The 21,744-nt window shown below is 42.5% G+C and overlaps 1 protein-coding gene and 1 non-coding gene across 4 annotated transcripts in view; one reads left to right on the top strand and one right to left on the bottom strand.

Annotated features, from left to right (window-relative positions):
- The window catches only part of C10H7orf50 (chromosome 10 C7orf50 homolog), a 193,823-nt gene that overhangs the window by 8,550 nt on the left and 163,529 nt on the right, over positions 1–21,744 (top strand). The window lies entirely within an intron of this gene.
- On the bottom strand, positions 778–18,501 carry LOC102935397. The gene is made up of 3 exons (XR_005227098.2): positions 17,806–18,501; positions 13,930–14,020; positions 778–2,615 (listed from the first exon to the last, which is right to left on the bottom strand). It is a non-coding gene; the product is annotated as an uncharacterized LOC102935397 (transcript).

Consider the following 21,744-nt stretch of genomic DNA (forward strand, 5'->3'; position numbering starts at 1 on the left):
TCATTAGTTTAAACCCCTTAAAAATAGTCTCTTTCAAAGATGGACTTGTAGATGCACCTTCCCTGCTCCTTAGCATGAGGTGCAGACAGCAGTATGCAGTAAAGACCGTTATAAGACATAAGGGTACAAACAGTTCATCAAACCAAACTAGAATTCGTAAGTTGTACATAGATAGATTTCCCAGATTGTCTCAGTGGTCTTTTGTCAATTTCTGTAGGGGTGACTCTACCACTTTTAACATAAAGATGTATAGTTGCTTACCATGAAATGTGACTAAGCCCTGGTCTACACGAGCGTGGAGGTCGACCTAAGATAGGCGAATAGCGTAGCTGAAGTCAGCGTATCTTAGGTCGACTTACCTGGCCGTAAGGACGGCGGCGAGTCGACCGCTGCCGCTCCCCCGTCAACTCTGCTTCTGCATCTCTTGAGCTGGAGTTCCAGAGTCGACGGAGAGCGCGTTCAGGGATCAATTTATCATGTCTAGATGAGACGCGATAAATTGATCCCCGATAGATGAATCACTACCCGCCGATCTGACGGGTAGTGAAGACCTGCCCTTAGCCACACACCAAATCTGTGTAGTTGTTATGAAGACACTTGGAAAGAGAAATCAGCCATACCCCCTTGGGTATGAAATCAAGTTACTCTTCATTCCTTAGTTTGAAAGATGCAGAGGTTCGTCAGGGAGATTACGTAGGCCCTAATGGTTTTCAGGAAAGAGCATTGATTTGCAATGTAAGAAAATAAAGTTTTGGAAAATGGTTTTTGATCTTTCTAGTACTTTGTGAAAAATATTATCACTGGCTTGGTTAGAGGAAGAGGAAAGGAACCATCTTTTGAGCTCAGATGGTCAGAGGTAGCAGATATTTATTACTACAGAGATCTCCTTGAGTGTTAATTTTCAGGTTTGGTTCTCTTATCTCTTTCTCTTCAATGTATAATTAGTTTGATTTTCTTTTGATTTTGATACTGTTAAGCATTCTGTAGCTTCCATTGGCCTTGCCACTCTTCCCACAGTACTGTTTCTTATTCCAGCCATGTTTATGTGAGAGGCATTTGAAGTGCTTGTTTTCAATTATCCAAGTGTTGCTTATGTTTATGGATTCCCTGCCCACCTCCACTTTAATTCTTAGCTGGCTCAGCATAACACTGCAAGAACAGCTTCTAAAAGCACCACTATGGCACTTACATTGTGCAAGTGTGGAACTACAAAGATTTGACTGTATTGTCTCTAATGGATCTTTAAGTCCTATTAAGAGAGGCCTTGCTGTATCCAAAGGATGTATTAATCTTTTGAGTTTAATGATGGCAAAGACAATGTTTCTCCAACATTCTTTGAAGATTTATAAGGTTCGATAGAAGCATGTGAAATTTTGCAGGAAGTAATCAGTCATTACTCAAGACTCAAAATTTAAACTAAGATCCTATAAAAAGTCATATTCATTCTGCTCCTAATTTAGTGGAAAAAACATCATTACCTCTTGTGAGACTAAGAAACATTCAGCCTTTTTTAAATCCAAATTCTACTCCGAGTAGGTAAAAGGATGCTAAATGTTACAGTATTTGTCGTCTCATAGCACTATTATAATCTGGTCAGGTTCTTAGTAAACAGAACGGAGTTGTTGCTGTCTGTACTGCAAATGGATGGGGAAGGAGGAATCAACATATTCCCCAAATAAAGACAGTCAGTGGGAAAGGAATTTTATTTTCAAGATTCCATATGGGAAATATAAACAATGAAGAATAAACAAGTAGTGGTATCCCTTTAATCAGTGGAATAGCATGCAGGTGCCCAAACAGTGAGACAACTGTTTCCCAAATGGAAAAGGACAAAATCAGTAAGGAAAACATTTTTATTTTCAAGTTCCTGAGGGGTTATTACAAAGGCCAGTGGAGAGTTATTTCTATTAAATAGCAGCACAATAACAAAAACCCCATAAGTAATTGCTTAATGTCACTATTTTCAGTATAATGATGGAAAGATCTATGTATAAAGCTATATTCATTGAGCTGTGGAAATAAAGGCATGATATTGGTGGATAGCTGAAGAGCTACCTGTGTGGTGGTGGTGAACATGTTGCCAGTGATTAGGTACCCTAGGTTACCGGTGGCAGAGTAATGAACATGTTTAATGAATCTGACAGACAATTAAGGTTATACTTCCAGGATGAGGCTACTCTATCAGAGCATATTCAGTCCTTTTGTCACCTCACTAATTCATACTAAAAGCATTGTGAGAGCTCAATGAGTTTGTTTGCAAATCATCTACAACTCTCTTATTCTTCTGCTATTCTATCCCCTTTAATATGAGGCTTATTTTGTAAGCTTCAGAAGAAGTGTTTCCCCTTCCATGGCTTGTTATAGAAAGAGAATATAACTGCAAGTGAGGTGGTCCAAGGCGAGGTTCCTATTGCCTCGATACCGATACGTGGCTCATATCAGCTCCTATGTAAAACCTTTAGAAGCATTGCTGCATAGGGATGCTAGTTCCAGCTCTTCCTTCACTCACTCAGCCATCAACTACCACTCTTGATCCTGTAGCGTATGCTTCAGTATTGTCTTCATTTCATTCTTCGCTTGTTTCTGGGGGGAAGTAGTACATCAGTCCAGATGTGCTGAGAGAGGGAGAATGAGTTATTTAAAAAATCTCTAAATTCTTTTGCTAAATTAATTCACAGTGCGTTTATTTATTTTTTAAAACTGTGAAGTCTCATTGACACTGAAAAGTTTATAAAGAATATTAGGCCTTTTGTAAACAGACAAGTTCAAGAAAGTGCAAAAAATCTGTCTCTGAAATACTGCTATGCATAGATTAGCCTGAATAATTTTACATTCCTTTGAAAATTATTTTTGTAATGGTAAGAACATATTTCCCAGGAAAAGGGTATTCACAGCTGGGAAAACAGTTGCTACTTTGAAGATGGTTTTCCCAGGCAAACAGCTCACGTCTCCAACTGTTTTTGGTATAAACATATTTAATGTGCTTCTGAGTAATGTTTTAAAGGAATTTCTCATTAGGTATTAACTGAAAAACTGTTTCATTCTACCAGGTATTTTCTCTTAATCATGTTTGATTAGTTTTCTCTCTTTACTTTCATACAGTCATGACTACTTTCATGTAATCAGCAAGCAGGAAGTTAAAATAATGGGGAGTGAGGTACAAAGCTCCCCCTTCTCTGCTATAAGCAGAGGGAGGGTTCCCTCCACACCACCCAGCTTGGGTAAGCAGTATTTGCCTACCTCATGGTTAAATTGCCAAAAGATACTCAGTTCTGCAAGAGATGCAGGCCTTATCTACACTGCAAAGATAGCTTGATATAAGCTGCCTTGTGTTGACGTATTTGTGCATGGATCTACTCTCAAATTTGTCTCCGGCAGATGTAAGTGTCCTGCTACAGTGATGCTGTAAAACCATGTCCTTGAACAGCGTAGAGCCATGGTCAACCTACTGAGGTTGACGCACTGTGAGTGTGGACACTGCATGACTTGTGTTGACCCTAACAGTCTTCCAGCAGCATTCCCCGTGATAGTGACTACTCTGATAAACTCCACTATCCAGGGGCGACAGAACCTGGAAGCCTCCTCCCCCGTTCCCCTTTAAATCCCCCCCCCCCAAGTGTTTTTGAAATGCCTTTTCCTGATTGCCCTGCTTAGCAAGCACACCTAGCAGCTCACCCTTGAAATGTGCAATGGTCCAACCAACTACGCTGGCTCCATGCACTAGACTTGCCCTGCCTTGAGCAGACAGGAGATACTGGATCTCCTGGGCCTTTAGGGAGAAAAGGCTATGCAAGCAGTGCTGTGGACCAGTCCTAGTAACGTGGACCTCTATGAGCAGATTGCATGGGGGATGCAGGTAAAGGGGTACAACAGGGATCAGCAGCAGTGCTGTCTGAAAGTAAAGGGACTTCTCCAGGGATACCACAAGGCCAGGAAGTGCAACAATAGATCTGGTGCTTCATCACAGACCTGCCACTTCTACAAGTAATTGCATACCATGCTTGGCGGAGACCCTACCAGAACCCTGCAGACCACTGTGGATTCCTTGGAGGAACCCAAGACAGAGATCCCTGCCATGAACAGTGAGGAGAAGGAGGTGAAGAGAAGTGATGGGGGAAAACCAGCCATGGTGCAAGCCAGGAACTGTCTGAGACTGCAGTTTAGTCAGTCCTGCCTGGAGAGCATGGATGAGCCTGGTGAAAGGGAAGGGGACTCGGGTAAGTGTGCAAGCATTTTTTCCTTACAATGTTTTAAGTTTAAAGATGGTGCCTGGCCCATCCCCAAGTTAACAAGGCAAATATACCTACATTTCATTGTTTTATTTGTATGAGAAAAGGTAGAGGTACAACAAATAGAGGTGGAATTGGCAACTGTGTTGCATTCTCCTGTTGGATTAGGCAGGGGTTAAGGAGCTTCAGAGCACTTTGTTTATGTACATAGGGACGTCCCTTTTATCCTCCTGCGAGATCTTGATGAAGCTTTCACGGAGATAGTCTGTAACCCTCTTTCAAAGGTTTCTAGTTATGGCTGCATTATTTCTTCCTTCGCAGCAGGATACTTCCCACCCCGCTAAGTGATGACTTTGGTTGGCATCATTGCAGTAAAAAGGCTTGTGGCATGTGGCTCAAGGTGGGTTTTGGATGCTAGTAGCAGCTGTGTTGTCTGTGCTCTTGTGACCCTTAGGAGTTAGATATCAGCTAAAATCGCTTATGGAAAATAGCGTCCATACTCAGTGACATTGCATTATGCTTGTACTCATGGAAGAGGGACTGACGTTTTTTTGTTTCATGTAATAGAAAGTCCACACATGCACCCTCACCGCTGCTGGGCCATAGTCGCTATGGGTGGTCCTGGAGAACAGTGCTGAGGCACTCCCAAACTGAAGTGTCAATAAGCATTTATTAAAAGTGTTTATAGGAATAAGGGAAGGGAGTTCTGAAACTTATCTTTTCCTATCTCTTGTGACTGTAAATCCAATGGTACATCTGTGGTTTTTATCCACAGCTTCTGGTTTGGTGGCCTTGAGGAATGTCCTCTCCCTGCCAGCAGAACACCTGACCCTGATGAGGAGGAGAAAGAAGAGGACGACGGAGGACATGTTCTACAAGATCCTGCAAGCCAATCCTGCATCAGACCGTGAACAAAGGAGTTGGAAGCCAATGTGACTGGCTACCTGGAGAAGGAAAAAGGACAGGAAAAAAGTCCCAGGAGTCCCAACTGGACTAAGAGAGGGAAACGCACCAGGACATAATGGGTCTTTTCAGACAGGAAACACAAACGCTGCAGATCCAGGTTGACCTACAGGTTGAAAAATTCCAGACTCTCCACCCTTTGCAGTCCTTGGAGAACTCCATAGTCACTGATGCCTACATCCCCCAACATAACATATGAGGTCATGGGGCACAGCAAGGAAAACCACAGCTTCACATACACTGACCTGTGAGAACCATGGTTGCTGTATGTTTAGCCGCAATGGACTACGTTTGTGTACTCCAAGTGGACATAAATGTCCACTTCCTTTCTAATTTCAAATTTTCACCCCCTTTGTTAAAAAAGATTGTAGAACTTCGCCTGTGGTATTTTTTGCACATTACTTTCCTGCACTGTGTTTTCCCCACTAAATAAAATTTTGTTTTTGGGGAATCACATAATCTATCTTAGTTCACAACAAATATTGCAGAGGTAGTCAAAGAAAACAGAGCTTGTAAATATAAACCAAGCACCACATAATTCATAGCTGAAAGAAGCTATCCTGTGTACAGTGAACACACACAGTTCTTAACAGCACCCAAAGCTCTAGACCAAGAGAACACTCCAGCACCGAACACTACTGTGGCTGATTGTTTAAAGTGCTCTTTCAAAGCCTCCCTCAACCACATAGTTCCACAATGGGTTCTTGTAATGGCCCTTGTATCTGGCTGTTCAAAGTCAGTAGACAGCTGCTCCCCCTACAGCCTGGCAGCGGCTTTCTCCCTTTGCCTCATAGATATTATGTAGAACGCAACAGGCAGCTATAACCGTTGGGATATTTTTGTCACTGAGATCCAATCTTATATGTAAACCCGTCCAATGTGGCTTCAGTCTACCAAAGGCACATTCAACTGTCATTTTACACATGCTGAGCCGGTAGTTGAATCTGTTAAGGTGGCCAATGTATGGCTTCATAACCAGGGGAACAAGGGGCAAGCCGGGTCCCATAGAATTCTTAATTGCGTTTCAGTATTGCCAATGATAATCCACCTGTCAGAAAAGAATGTCCTTCCTTGCAGCTTTTTGAACAGTTCTGTGTTCTTAAAGATGTGGGCGTCATGCACATTTTGTGACTGTCTCACATTGGTACTGGTGAAGTGTCACCAATGCTTGCATAACCATAGAAAAGTAGCCCTTTCTGTTGATGTACTCTGTGATAAGGTGGGCTGGTACCTAAATAGGGATATGCATGCCATCTATGGCCCCACAGCAGTTCAGGAATCCTATTGCTGCAAATCCATCCACGGTTTCTTGCCCGTTGCTGAGACTCTCAGTCCTTTGTAGCAGGAGACATTAATTGCCCTACACACTTGCATGACAATGACCCACGCTGGGGGTTTTCCAGCTCCAAAATGATTTCCCACTGACTAGTAGCAATCCAGCATTGCAAGCTTCCTTCCACTTACTCCTCTACTGTCAGTGCAGCTCTCGTTCTGCTGTCTATAAGTTGGAGGGTTAGGATGAGATCAGCACACAAATCCAGAATGTGGCCTTTTGCATCTGAAAGTTCTTCAGCTACCGCTTGTTGTCCCAAACCTGCATTATGATGCAGTCTGACCAGTCGGGTCATTTCTCAGGCACAGAAGTGGTGCTCCACTGTCTGCAGCTGCTCTGTGAATGCCACCAACCACCGTGAATTGTTTTTTGGCTATTTCCCTCAGCAAATTGTCCTTAAAAGTAGTTGTCACGTCTCCCAGTGCTGGGGTACTCCCTGCTGGTCTACAAATACAGGAGAATCATGTGTCTTGTATCTGCAATGTTATGAGAATAGTGCAGAGCTCTGTGAGCTCCAGACTTCTGTAAGAGATGGCATTCACCCAAAAGTGCTGTGGGGTTTTGTGGGATCTTTGGGGGGGAAAATGGTGTGAAAATTATGGGATATGAGTGGCATTATGGGATGAAGAAAGTTGCATGCTGCGAGCTTGACCCTAAGCGCTTGGAGATCACTGAGCAAGTCATTAGTATTCCACAACGCATTGTGCAAATTTACCAAAAGGCATTGTACCAGATAGCAGCATGTGGCGCACTGGGATACGTACTCATGGTGCACCATGCTTTATGTCGATACAAGCACTTCTGGTGCGTATATGCAGTGCAGACCCAAGCAGCCAAGTATGAAAGTGCCCAACTGATATACAGACTTGGTGGCTGTCTGATAACGCAACTTGCGTTGGCCACAGTTTTTAGTGGAGAGTTGATTTAAGCAGTAAGTTTGCTAGAGGAGATTAAAAAGATGGCAATCAAGATGCCACATCCCAGTATGGGATGAAATGAGGAGAGCTGTGCATACAAAAACAGGTTTCCTTGACTGGGCTTGAGAGTTGGACATATACCCAATGTAAGACACTGTATTATGAGTCAGAATCTTCTTGTTGCTTGGCTGTTACTCTTGATACAATTTTGTTAACATTAAGTTGTTGGCAAAACAAACTTGTAAAATGTAATTTACTTACTGAGAGATTTCAGTTTTGCTGATTTTACCAAAGACCATATTTTCCTCCCCCCAATATTTTATCTTTGTGTTGTAGGGGAATCTGTATTAAAGATTTTTATTAGGGGACAAATTATATGTATTAAAATTTTAAAAGGTTTGAGCGGGAGGGAAGATTGGAAAAGTTCCATAGTATAAATAAGAAACCCATGGAGAACTATTTTGCTTGATATGTAAATATAATTTGATATCCCCCAAAGAGGCAGAAAAAAAATTCTGCATCTATAAACTAAATAACATGAGTGAGGTGAAAAGATTGGGTCATATTTGTTTTAGCTATTAATGAATAATAAGATAGATAAATGAAATAACTTGTGCATCAGGTGGTAGTCTTGGAACCAAGCAAAATTAGTGAATGCTTACCAAATGTTTATCTGTTATATTATGCAGGTCAGTAGAACAGAAATGCTTTCTCAGGAATTTTAAGAGTATTAGATATACCATTTCTTAATAAGAGTAGGAATAGTATGAGGGAACAGCAGTTAGAGGCAGAAATAATTCTTATTTATTTTACAAGTGTTCCTAGGAAAGGTAAAATAATTTAACAGGATGGATTCCTGGTGGAATGATATAGTGGTTTTTGAGATTCATTATCAAAATTAAGGGGTGACATTAAGTTCAGATTACTATCTAAGAAGCAGCCCTAGATACGCCAGTGAGGTATGATAGTGGTCTATAAAATCATGACTATTGTAGAGATAGTGAATAGAGAATTATTTACCCCTTCACATAACATAAGAACCAGGGGCCACCCAATGAAATTAATAGGCAGCAGGTTTAAAATAAACATATGGAAGTACTTCTTCACACAATACACATTCAACCTGTGGAACTTGTTGCCAGGGGATATTGCAAAGGCCAAAAGTATAACTGGGTTTAAAAAAAAGAGGATATGTCCATCAGTGGCTATTAGCCAAGATGGTCAGAGCCACAGCCTCGTGCTCTTTTCCTTATTCACTTTCTCCACACCACTCATGATTTTATATACCTCTGTCATATCCCCCTTTAGTCTCCTCTTTTCAAAGCTGAAAAGTCCTAGACTCTTTAATCTCTCCTCATATGGGACCCGTTCCAAACCCCTAATCATTTTAGTTGCCCTTTTCTGAACCTTTTCCAATGCCAGTATATCTTTTTTGAGATGAGGGGACCACATCTGTACGCAGTATTCAAGATGTGGGCGTACCATGGATTTATATAAGGGCAATATGATATTCTCCCTCTTATTCTCTATCCCTTTTTTAATGATTCCTAACATCCCGTTTGCTTTTTTGACTGCCGCTGCACACTGCATGGACGTCTTCAGAGAACTATCCGTGATGACTCCAAGATCTTTCTCCTGGTTAGTTGTAGCTAAATTAGCCCCCATCATATTGTATGTATAGTTGGGGTTATTTTTTCCAACGTGCATTACTTTACATTTATCCACATTAAATTTCATTTGCCATTTTGTTGCCCAATCACTTAGTTTTGTGAGATCTTTTTGAAGTTCTTCACAGTCTGCTTTGGTCTTAACTATCTTGAGCAGTTTAGTATCGTCTGCAAACTTTGCCACCTCACTGTTTACCCCTTTCTCCAAATCATTTATTAATAAGTTGAATAGAATTGGTCCTAGGACTGACCCTTGGGGAACACCACTAGTTACCCCTCTCCATTCTGAAAACTTGCCATGTATTCCTACCCTTTGTTCCCTGTCTTTTAAGCAGTTCTCAGTCCATGAAAGGATCTTCCCTCTTATCCCATGACAACTTAATTTGCATAAGAGCCTTTGGTGAGGGACCTTGTCAAAGGCTTTCTGGAAATCTAAGTACACTATGTCCACTGGATCCCCCTTGTCCACATGTTTGTTGACTCCCTCAAAGAACTGTAATAGGTTAGTAAGACATGATCTCCCTTTACAGAAGCCACGTTGACTTTTGCGCAACAATTTATGCTGTTCTATGTGTCTGACAATTTTATTCTTTACTATTGTTTCAACTAATTTGCCCGGTACTGACGTTAGATTTACCAGTCTGTAATTGCCAGGATCACCTCTAGAGCCCTTCTTAAATATTGGCATTATGTTAGCCATCTTCCAGTGATTGGGTACAGTAGCTGATTTAAAGGACAGGTTACAAACCATAGTTAATAGTTCCGCAATTTCACCTTTGAGTTCTTTCAGAACTCTTCGGTGAATGTCATCTGGTCCCGGTTACTTGTTACTGTTAAGTTTCTCAGTTAATTCCAAAACCTCCTCTAGTGATACTTCAATCTGTGACAATTCCTCAGATTTGTCACCTACAAAAGATGGCTCAGGTTTGAGAATCTCCCTAACATCCTCAGCTGTGAAGACTGAAGCAAAGAATTCATTTAGCTTCTCTGTGATGACTTTATCATCTTTAAGTGCTCCTTTTGTATCTCGATCGTCCAGGGGCCCCACTGGTTGTTTAGCAGGCTTCCTGCTTCTGATGTACTTAAAACATTTTGTTATTACCTTTTGAGTTTTTGGCTTTTCTTACTACATTTTTACATTTAATTTGGCAGTGTTTATGCTCCTTTCTATTTACCTCGCTAGGATTTGACTTCCACTTTTAAAAAGATGCCTTTTTATCTCTCACTGCTTTTTTTACATGGTGATTAAGCCACGGTGGCTCTTTTTTAGTTCTTTTACTGTGTTTTTTATTTTGGGGTATACATTTAAGTTGAGCCTCTATTATGATGTCTTTGAAAAGTGTCCATGCAGCTTGCAGGGATTTCACTCTAGTCACTGTACCTTTTAATTTCTGTTTAACTAACCTCCTCATTTTTTGCGTAGTTCCTCTTTCTGAAATTAAATGCCACGGTGTTGGGCTGTTGAGGTGTTCTTCCCACCACAAGAATATTAAATGTTGTTATATTGTGGTCACTATTTCCAAGCGGTCCTGTTATAGTTACCTCTTGGACCAGATCCTGCGCTCCACTCAGGACTAGATCGAGAGTTGCCTCTCCCCTTGTGGGTTCCTGTACCAGCTGTTCCAAGAAGCAGTCATTTAAAGTATCGAGAAATGTTGTCTCTGCATTTTGTCTGAGGTGACATGTACCCAGTCAATATGAAGATAATTGAAATCCCCCACTATTATTGAGTTTTTTATTTTGATAGCCTCTCTAATCTCCCTTAGCATTTCATCGTCACTCTCTCTGTCCTGGTCAGGTGGTCAATAATAGATCCCTACTGTTATATTCTTATTAGAGCATGGAATTACTATCCATTAGAGATCCTATGGAACATGTGGATTCATTTAAAATTTTTATTTCATTTGAGTCTACCTTTTTCTTTCACATATAGTGCCACTCCCCTTCCCCTCCCCCCCGCGCACGACCTGTTCTGTCCTTCCGATATATTTTGTACCCTGGAATGATTGTGTCCCATTGATTGTCCTCTCTCCACCAGGTTTCTGTGATGCCTATTATGTCAATATCCTCCTTTAACACAAGGCACTCTAATTCACCCATCTTATTATTTAGACTTCTAGCATTTGTGTACAAGCATTTTAAAAACTTATCACTGCTTATTTGTCTGCCCTTTTCTGATGTGTCAGATTCTTTACGTGAATGTTTCTCGTTTGATCTGGCCCACGCTTTATCCTCTTCCATCCCCTCCTCCTGATTAAAACCTAGAGAATCTCTGTCAATAGACTCTCCTCAAAGAGAAGTCTCTGTCCGATCCACTAGCGCCTCTGCAGCAATTGGCTTTCCCCCCCCATCTCTTAGTTTAAAAACTGCTCTGCAACCTTTTTAATGTGAAGTGCCAGCAGTCTGGATTCACTTTGGTTTGGTTCACTTTGGTGGAGCCCATCCTTCCTGTATATCCCAAAAAGTTTTCCCAGTTCCTAATAAATCTAAACCCCTCCTCTCTACACCATCGTCTCATCCACGCATTGAGACTCTGAAACTCTGCCTGCCCAGCTGGCCCTGCGCGTGGAACTGGTAACATTTCTGAGAATGCCACCTTAGAGGTCCTGGATTTCAGTCTCTTTCCTAGCAGCCTAAATTTGGCCTTCAGGACGTCTCTCCTACCCTTCCCTACGTCATTGGTACCTACATGTGCCACGACCACCAGCTTCTCCCCAGCACTACACATATGTCTATCTAGATGCCTCGAGAGATCCTCAACCTTCGCACCAGGCACCATTTAAATCACATGAAAACTTGTCAAGAGGCTGTAACCACGGGGTAGTACCAGACCCCTTCAAGAATAATCAGAGATTCTATATACAGTATAGAGAAAAATGGTCAAGTATGTGAAAAATTGAGCCTTTATTAGCTAGTAACATTCGCCTAGTTCATATTTTTTTCTTATATTGTAAAGCACAGAAACTTTGTTTTTCATATTTACCCACTTTACGCCTGAGCTGTACCCATTAAAGTCAGTGGGAGTCTTTCCATTGACTTCAGTTGGCTTTGGATGAGGCCCCCTTTTGTTACTTGCTGTTTTGTCTTTTTCTTTTTTCTGATTGTCTTTGGAACAGGTGAGGGATTGCTGGTTTTTTCTCTTGATTAAAGTTATTGTAATCATGGCTATGCTCATGTCTATATTTTCCGATGTTTTGGGTAGAGGCCTGTAGTTCTGTGATTTCCTTAGGGTTACCAACTTTCTAATCACACAAAACCGATCACCCCTGCCCCGCCCCTTCTCTGAGGCCCCGCCTCCCACTCACTCCAACCCCCTCCCTCTGTTGCTTACTCTTCCGTATCCTCACTCACTTTCACTGGGCTGGGACAGGGAGCTGGAGTCAGGGGGAGGGGAGGGGTGTTACGGGCTTTGGGCTGGGGGTGCAGGCTCTGGGGTGGGGCTGGGGATGAGGGGTTGGGGTGCAGGAGTGGGCTCTGGGCTGAGGCAGGGAGTTGGGGTGCAGGGGGGTGAGGGCTCCGGCTGAGGGTGGGGCCAGTGATGAGGGGTTTGGGACACAGGAGGGAGTTGGGGTGCAAGAGGGGTGAGGGCTCCAGCTGGGGGGTGCGGGCTCTGGGGTGGGGGATGAGGGGTTGGGACGCAGGAAGGGACTCTGGGCTGGCTGGGGTAGAGGGTAGGGGGGCGGGGTCCCGGCGGCTTACTGTGTTTCCAAGGATGTGGCTGCCAGGTCCCCATGGCCTCTAGGCACCTGGGTGGCCATGCGGCTCTGTGTGGTGGTCATGGTTCTCGGCCAAAGGGAGCTGTGGAGCTGCGCTGAGGGCAGGGGCAGCGCGTGGAGCCTCCCAGTCCCTGGCTGCCCCAGCGCTTAGGGGCCGCAGGGACCCGGTGGCTGCTTCCAGGAGCTGTGCGGAGCGAGGGCAGGTAGGGAGCCTGCCTTAGCTCAAGGCCTCCACTGCACAGCCAACCTGACTTTTAATGGCCCAGTTGGCAGCTTGGTGCCAACCGGAGTCGTCAGGGTTCCTACGTTTCCTAAAGGATTTCTTCTAAAATAATTGTACCCTTTAAAATTCAAGGTACAGTAAAAGTGTTTTTTCCTTAAATAGGGACATTGGAGTTTAATTCCAAAGATTAGTTGGACTCGGTCAAGTAGCTGCCAACTCTTGTGAGCCCTTCCCCCTTATTTTTGTCAGTAGCTGCCTGCTCTTGGCTGCTTGCTGCACTTCATTATCTCGTTCTCCCTCTGCAAAAGCTGACTGCCTGAAGTCTGGAAATTACTACAGGCATCACAGACACATGTCACAAACCAGCCAACATTATTTCAATCTTTCCAAATTGAGGTTTAGAAAATGTGGAGCTATCTAATCCTGAATCTTTGCCAGACACTGCAGCAGAACAGAGGCTGCAACCAAAGCAGAGAGAGTAAAAAAGTGCATGGTGTGTAATCACCATGACGGTGTTATACTATAATGATGGAAAACTGAAGCAAGTGGGAAACATGTCAATGGAAAGTACTGTAATGGCCCCATTACAAAGCCCTGAGGTATTACAGGGAAATAGAGACATATGGTTTGCAAGATGTGATTTGAACCATGTTGCAAGGATATCAAGTTTTTGAAGGCTTGCAAAGTGTCAGATGCTGTTATTTCAGAGAAGTTCTTGCAGTATGTAAGTTGCATTACTATAGCTGAGTGGTTTGCAATCTATGGCTCACTGGAGCACTTGCTGGTTGTCTGCAGAGAGCTAACTGGTCACATGATGCTGGCTCTCCATGTTTCCAGTTCTCAATCACAATACAGTAAGCTAAAAAAGTTTTATACTTTACCAGTATTATTTTTCCATGTAAGAACTTGCTGTGTTGTTTGACCACCAATGATTGTAGAGGAATCTCCTAATAGAGGAATCTCCATATTCTCCTAAAACAACACAAATAATAGTGAATTTATTTCTAGTTTGCAAATTTTGTTCAGACTATTAGCAAATACCTACATATAAAAAAACCCTAAATGAATCATGCAAAAACCGAGATACAGCAAGCAAGCAGACGCTGTGCAAATCATTACTGGATCAAGCTCCATGAAGAGATACAGACAGCCTCAGACAAAGGAAACCTCAAAATCATGGATGACGGCCTGAAGAAAGCTCTAGGTCCCACTGTCAACAAGGTTGCTCCTCTCAAATCGCACAGCGGTGAAATCATTACAGATAAAAGCAAGCAGTTTTCTCGTTGTGTTGAACACTATTCAGAGCTATACGCATAAGAAAGAAACATCACCAGCAAATCACTGGACCAAATACCAACTCTACAGGTCATGCCAGAGCTACATGTGGAGCCCACTGTAGAAGAGCTAAGCAAGGCCACTGATTTGCTATCAAGTGGCAAGGCTCCTGGAAAAGATGGCATCCCAGCGGAAATCCTCAAGTGTGGGAAAGACAGCCTATTACCATATCTTCATCAGCTGCTACTTAAGTGCTGGAAAGAGGATGAGATGCGTGATGCAAACATCATCACTTTGTATAAAAATAAAGGTGAAAAGGGCAACTGCACCAACTACAGGGGTATCTCACTTCTAAGCATAGCAGGAAAAGCTTTCGCAAAAGTAATCTTAGTCTGCCTACAACAGCTAGTGAATCGTGTCTACCCTGAATCACAGTGCTGATTCAGGGCTGGAAGATCAACTTTAGACATGATATTTTCTCTGCAACAACTCCAAGAAAAGTGCAGAGAGCAAAACCGACCATTGTACGTCGCCTTTGTGGACCTAACCAAAGCATAGACGGAATGAATATCCCTATCTTGGGACCGGACCACCAGGGCAGCCAGTACATAAACCGCAAAGGGTACTCTTCAATGGTGCTGCAAGCACTGGTGGATCACCTGGGACGTTTCACCGACATCAACGTGGGATGGCCGGGAAAGGTACATGACGCTCGCATCTTCAGGAACTCTGGTCTGTATGAACAGCTGCAGCAAGGGACTTACTTTCCAGACCAGAAAATAACCGTTGGAGATGTTGAAATGCCTATAGTTATCTCTGGGGACCCAGCCTACCCCTTAATGCCATGGCTCATGAAGAGGGGAGAGGGATAGCTCAGTGGTTTGAACGTTGGCCTGCTAAACCCAGGGTTGTGAGTTCAATCCTTGAGCGGGCCACTTAGGGATCTGGGGCAAAAATTGGGGATTGGTCCTGCTTTGAGCAGGGGGTTGGACTAGATGATCTCCTGAGGTCCCTTCCAACCCTGATATTCTATGATTCTATGATTCATTCGACACAGTCAGCAGAGCAGGTCTATTTGCAATACTAGAAAAGATAAGATGTCCATCTTAAGCGTTCATTCCACAACAACATGAAAGCAACTGTCCAGCTTGACGGATCACTTCGGACAGCTTTGAGATGAAAAGCGGAGCGAAGCAAGGATTTGTTCTTGCCACTACACTCTTTGGAATCTTCTCAGTACTCTTGAACTCTGCGTTTAAGGACATGAAAGATGGAGTGTATCTTCACACAAGATCAAATGGGAAACACTTCAATCTGTCCCGACTTAAATCAAGGACCAAAGTCAAAAAGGTGCTAAACAGGGAACTTCTATTAGCTGATGATGCTGCCCACAATGAAGATCTATTACAAGAACTTTTCAAGTACCTGTCAGGCATTTGCTCTCACCATCAGCATCAAGAAAACAGTTGTATTAGGACAGGGGATTCCACAAGATCCTTCAATTACCTTAAATGCAAACCAGCTAGAAGTAGCCCAAAAGTTCAGCTATTTAGGTTCTACTGTGACTACCAACCTCGGACTGGATGAAGAACTAAATGTTTGCATTGGAAAGGCTGCCACCACCTTTAGCAGACTAACTAAAAGGGCATGGAACAACTCAAAGCTTACCGTCAAGACCAAAATGCTAGGGTACCAAGCTTGCGTCCTCTGCACTCTCATGTATGGTGGGGAAACATGGGCAACTTAGGCTCATCAGGAAAAAAGGTTGAACAGTTTCCACCTATGTTGTTTACACTGCATATCCGACATCAAATGGCAAGATAAAGTCACCAATAGAGAGGTTCTTCAAAGGGCAGATTTACCAATTGTGACAGCCCTGCTCAAGCAAAGACGACTGCACTGGCTGGGCCATCTGAGGTTGGAAGATGGATGCATACCCAAGGACATGGTATAGGGGGAGTTATCAGAAGGAGCAAGAACAACAGGATGTCCCAAGCGAGATACGAAGGAATTTGGAATTGATCCTGACCAATGGGAAATCTTGGCAAGTGATCGTAACAAGTGGCACCATTGTCTCCATCAGGGTATCAAAGTCCATGACAGGAGCTGGCTCCTCCAGCTTGAGGAGAAAAGAGCCCATAGGAAGTAAGCTGCTCCCAACCAAGATATATTTGCAATAACTGCCAAAGATCATGCAAATCTTGGATTAGCCTATTCAGTCACATGAGACATTGCAAACCATCTACATCATAGGCTGCAGTTCCCACCCTCTCTCATAGACGAAAGGATGCCAACAAAAAAAATGGATCAACTCATGAGCAATTTACAAATGGAAACAAGACCTAAATTCATAATTAATCTAATTTTCAATTAATAATTTCACCTAATCTAAAAACAAAACCTGATGAGCTACAATTCAGAGTCTCAAACTTTTTCTGTAGTGTGGACAACATATTAAGAGTGACTGTGTTATAGTCCATCTCCCTTTACTGATTGTGCATAAAATTTTGGAATGCACAATCAGTTTCAAGAAATCCAGCACTTGTCCCAGTAACTGATAATCTGGCCCACAGCTAGAACCAAATCAAACTCAGGGTTAGATTCATAACTAGATCAACAAATCAAAGTTTCACTATATAAACAGTTTCCTTTTATTATGAATACCTTCGCAAAAAGCATAATTACATTAAGATTGTAATGATGTCAGAAGTAAACTTTATTACTTCAGTTATTATTGATACTTGAAAGCCAAGAAATTTTAAAATTGTTGCCACACGCATCCTTAACTCTGCCTTTCTATTGCTACTTAATCTACAGGTAGATGATCGGGATGCCTTTACACCCACACGTGGTACTTTTTTCTGTATTTGTGCATGCTCTCTTTTCCTCTCCTCCATACCTAGCACTCTTATTACTGAGGTGTCCAGGCACCAGAATACAAGAATTAAAATGTATCAGTGTTCAGGTGAGGACTATCTCCGCTGCTCCTTCTTCGGTGAAGTTTTATAGCACTTCCTATTTGGGAGAACTCTATGGCAAGAATGATAACACTTGATGGCCATTATCTTGCTGCCTCTGTTGAGAGAAGGCCTAAAACAGGAGGTATATCCTGTGCTGAGGTAAGAAATGAATTTATCCTGACCTTTTGTGTTAGGGATATATTTGATATATTTGGCCTTCCATCAAAAAATTCCCATCCCAACTCCAAAGGAAGTCAACTTCTTCGATTCTCGACACTGTTTCTTTCTCCTTCTTTTGTCTGTCTTCCCAAAACACATTTTCCTAGTAATTTGCCAAACTTTTAACAATTACCAGTGACTGCACTTATTAGTCAAGCAGGCTGGGGATTTTTAAACAAAAATTGTTTAATTTAAACAGTGGAATGGTCTTTATGTATATTTTGAGTGTAATTGTCACAAAGCTGGTAAAGCTCTCTCATCCGGATATCACAACATTAGGCTGCAACACTCTTTCCGTGGCACCTGTTGCACGCTTCCTGGGTCCAGACTCTGTTATCACTTCATGACAATGGGACTTCATGGTCCTGCTGACCCAGGCAGGCACGCAGGACAAGTGCTGACTCCTCAGACTTCCCAGTCCCCAGTAGCTTTAGCACATCCTCTTTCAGAGCTCCAACCTTGTGGGAAATGTAGGTTTACAGTTCACCTCTCCAGGGACATGTGATAGTGGAAGCAAATAGAGACACAAGCATTGTAAGGGTTCCAAAAACAAATAGCTCTTTATATTAGCTAGCATAAGAAATGTACAGATCTAGACAAAATAATAAAATACCTGTATATATTTCTCTGCCTCCATTTCCTCACCACTCTTGTGCATTCTTTGGACTCATGTCAGAGTCCTCTAGGACGGGGGTTCTCAGGACAAAATTTTTGGTGGCCTCAGAGTGCGGCCACTAACTCTTGCTGGTGGCCGCTCTCATATTTTTTCCTAAAATACTTGTGGGTTGGAGCCTGAATCCCTGTGTCTAGATCCCGAAGCTCCACAGACAGGGCCTGGGGATGGAGCCCAAGGCTGTGTGGATGGAGCATGGGGCCTGCTGCCACACAGCTGTAGCCCAGGGCTAGAGCCCGAAGCTCCATGGCCAGAGTGTGCTGCCCTGCCTCCCCAGGGCTGAAGACCAAAGCCTGAGCCCCACTGCCCCTGGGAAGGTGGGGAACTTACTGTCTGCCTGCTTCCAGCGTTGTGCCCCAGGTGTCTCCGGAGGGGGGCAGGGTCCAACCCCTGCTGGTGGCCCTAGTAACCAACACCAAGGCGGTGCATCCAGGAGCAACAGGGAGGGGCTGCTATTTTGCCACTTCTCCCCCCCACCCCCCATCACAGCTCAGAAGGTTGTGACTACAAGAAAAACCCCTGGTGGCCACATTTGAGAAACACTGCTCTAGGAGGCCAGTACCTTTTGCACATGGCTTCTCTTTTGAATCATGGAGTCTCTCTTTCCTCTGCATCCAGTTTCCTCCTCCTTTATCAGCTTGTCCTGTAGTTAAGAAAGGAGGACACTCTGCTATGAAAGCATGCCCCTCTGTTCTCTCTTGCCCAACTTGAAGAGTCACCTTACAAGTGGAGAAAGTTGGCCTTGTCAACACTGGTTCTCCACTTGTAAGGTAAGTCCCTTCTCTGCATGTGCCAGTATATTTATGCCTGTATCTGTAATTTTCATTCCATGCATCTGAAGAAGTGGGGTTTTTTACCCACGAAAGCTTATGCCCAAATAAATCTGTTAATCTTTAAGGTGCCACCAGACTCCTCGTTGTTTTTGTGGATACAGACTAACACGGCTACCCCTCTGATACTTGTCTCTGTGAATTCCTCCGATTTCTCTTCTCCCCCCCCCCCCCCCCCCCCCCCCCCCCCGGCCTTGCAGTCTCTAAAACCCAGTGTTAATGTCTGATCTTTGTTCTCTGGGGATTTTCCACTCTCCCAACCCCACTCTCTTTTGCAGAGAAGTTGGAGAAAATTGGTTTTACTTAGGATGTGGCCATCCCATTGTCCTAAAACACTCCCAATTTGAATGGGAGCCATCAAGGTTTAACTACTTTCTTAAAAAGAAAAGGAGTACTTGTGGCACCTTAGAGACTAACCAGTTTATTTGAGCATGAGCTTTCGTGAGCTACAGCTCACTTCATCGGATGTGAGCTGTAGCTCACGAAAGCTCATGCTCAAATAAACTGGTTAGTCTCTAAGGTGCCACAAGTACTCCTTTTCTTTTTACGAATACAGACTAACACGGCTGTTACTCTGAAACCTAACTACTTTCTGTTGTCCCTAATCGGGGACTACTAAGATACCTGAACACAGCCCTGATAGAATATGACTGACTTCACAAATGATATGAATTCTGGTTGATGTTGTGAAGTTGTGGTAAGTTATGCGTAGACAGATTCGCCAAATCATCACAAAAAGAAAAGGAGTACTTGTGGCACCTTAGAGACTAACCAATTTATTTGAGCATAAGCCAAGTACTCCTTTTCTTTTTTGCGGATACAGACTAACACGGCTGCTACTCTGAAACAAATCATCACAGTAGTTATTAGTAAATACAGAAGTAAAAAGCTAAGCAGAATTTCTTTAAATAATGGATTGTACCCAACGCTAAGACCATCCTTATTTAGAATTCTATTTATTTGAACTTGCAAAGCATTATTGTAAATATTTCTAGTTAATAGTGCATCCTTCTCCAAACTCTTAAATCACGTTTATCACAAAATATTTTTTCAAAAACCTTTAAAATCATATTCTAAATAATTTTCAGCATTGTCTTTAAGTGAAAATCCTGTATATTAAAAATAGTCCAAAAATGTATCGATGTATGGGGAGAAAGCTATTTTCTGTAACCATGTTATAAGATTGTCATGGAAAAGAACATATTGTTAAAAATATGATGTGAAGGGAGATGGGAATTTGGGGGGAAAAATGGTTGGAAAGTAGCCCATGGGATTGGGCACTGGAGTTCATCAGCTCTGCTGGAGACTATCAAAGCTACTTCACAGTCTCCAAAACTGAGGCTCATATTATCATTAATGCTGCTACAAAATTCACCAGAGCTGCTCATCAAAGTATACTGTAGTTTTGCAGTATCTGAGTGGCAGAGCTGGAAATAATGAGATGAAGCTGTGCTATCTCAGATTCTCAGAACAAAGCAGAATTGGCAGTGCTTTTGCAGTTGTCAGCTACCGTGGTTGGCTCAGTAGGTAGCTGTTTATTCTTAGCTCCTCGTTCTGTCATATCACTGAATGATGGGAAGGAAGGCTAAAAGGAAGCCTAAAGCCAAGCATTAAAAGTTTAGAGTAACATGTCAATGTAAATAGTTTTGATAACACCTTTGAAAAAAGCATGCCTAAATTATAAATCTGAATGAAGATTGTTCATGTTCTGAGATCCTATGTCTAGCTCATTAACACGTAGCAGAGGGTCAGACATGGTATTGAAACCCTGACAGCAGAACTGAAGAATAAGCAGAGTTGTCACCTTTAAAAAAAATAAAATATCCCTCGCTTGCTGTTGCCAATTCTAAGGTGAAAATGGCTCATTGGCAACAAATTTGTTAAATGTAAACAAACAAACAAAAACATTGTAACCTGCTGTGAGCATCCCCTATATAGCAAGGCACAGATGCAGCAAGTTTCATGGCCACAGACTGCCATGAATGTAATCAATATTGCAGGCATGAAATTTACTGCTGGCCAACGAGATGTGCATTTCTCTTGGAGTTGTGACTTGTGTTCTGCTGTAGGCAGCCCTGTCAAGAGTGCCTTAGGTGTGTGGATGGTGACCAGAATGGGTAACCAAGGAAGAGGTTTCAGGTGGAGTATGGGGGAACGGAACTTCCTCCCCAGTATTGTTCTTGCCATGGAAAAATTTAGCTGCATTAACCTTGGTTAAGACCTTAAGCCATTTTTGGAATCTCTTAAAACCAGCTAGAAATATAGTTTTACTCTTATACAGTGTCTATATTTTTGCTGTAAGTTTAAAAAAAAACAGTTTGATTTCATTTGCCTTTTTGTTTTTTTTAAACAAAAATCAAACCAATCCAATGGGCTACCAGGGTGGATAATTATTAAAAAGCAAAATTAGCTGCTTCATACAGCTGATTTCTTTACTTAAATTTCAGATTTTTCCTACTTCTGTAGAAATTGCTGTCAAATGGTGTTAGATTTTAATGCACATTTAAATTTTTTTTGACTTGGCTATCAAAGAGCTGATCCTAAATTCTTAAATCATGCATTCTCATACTTTTTCATAGTGCGGACTACTACTTAATAGAGAGATTCTTGTGGACCCACCTCCTCTACCATTCACAACTTCACAGATAACCTCACTTCCCTATTGCAGTCCTATAACATTTGTGCTAACTACAGCAATTGCTTACATACCGAAGTAGTACTGGGGAAGTATTTAATGTG

Source organism: Chelonia mydas, chromosome 10, assembly GCF_015237465.2.
Source record: "Chelonia mydas isolate rCheMyd1 chromosome 10, rCheMyd1.pri.v2, whole genome shotgun sequence".
NCBI lineage: Eukaryota > Metazoa > Chordata > Testudines > Cheloniidae > Chelonia > Chelonia mydas.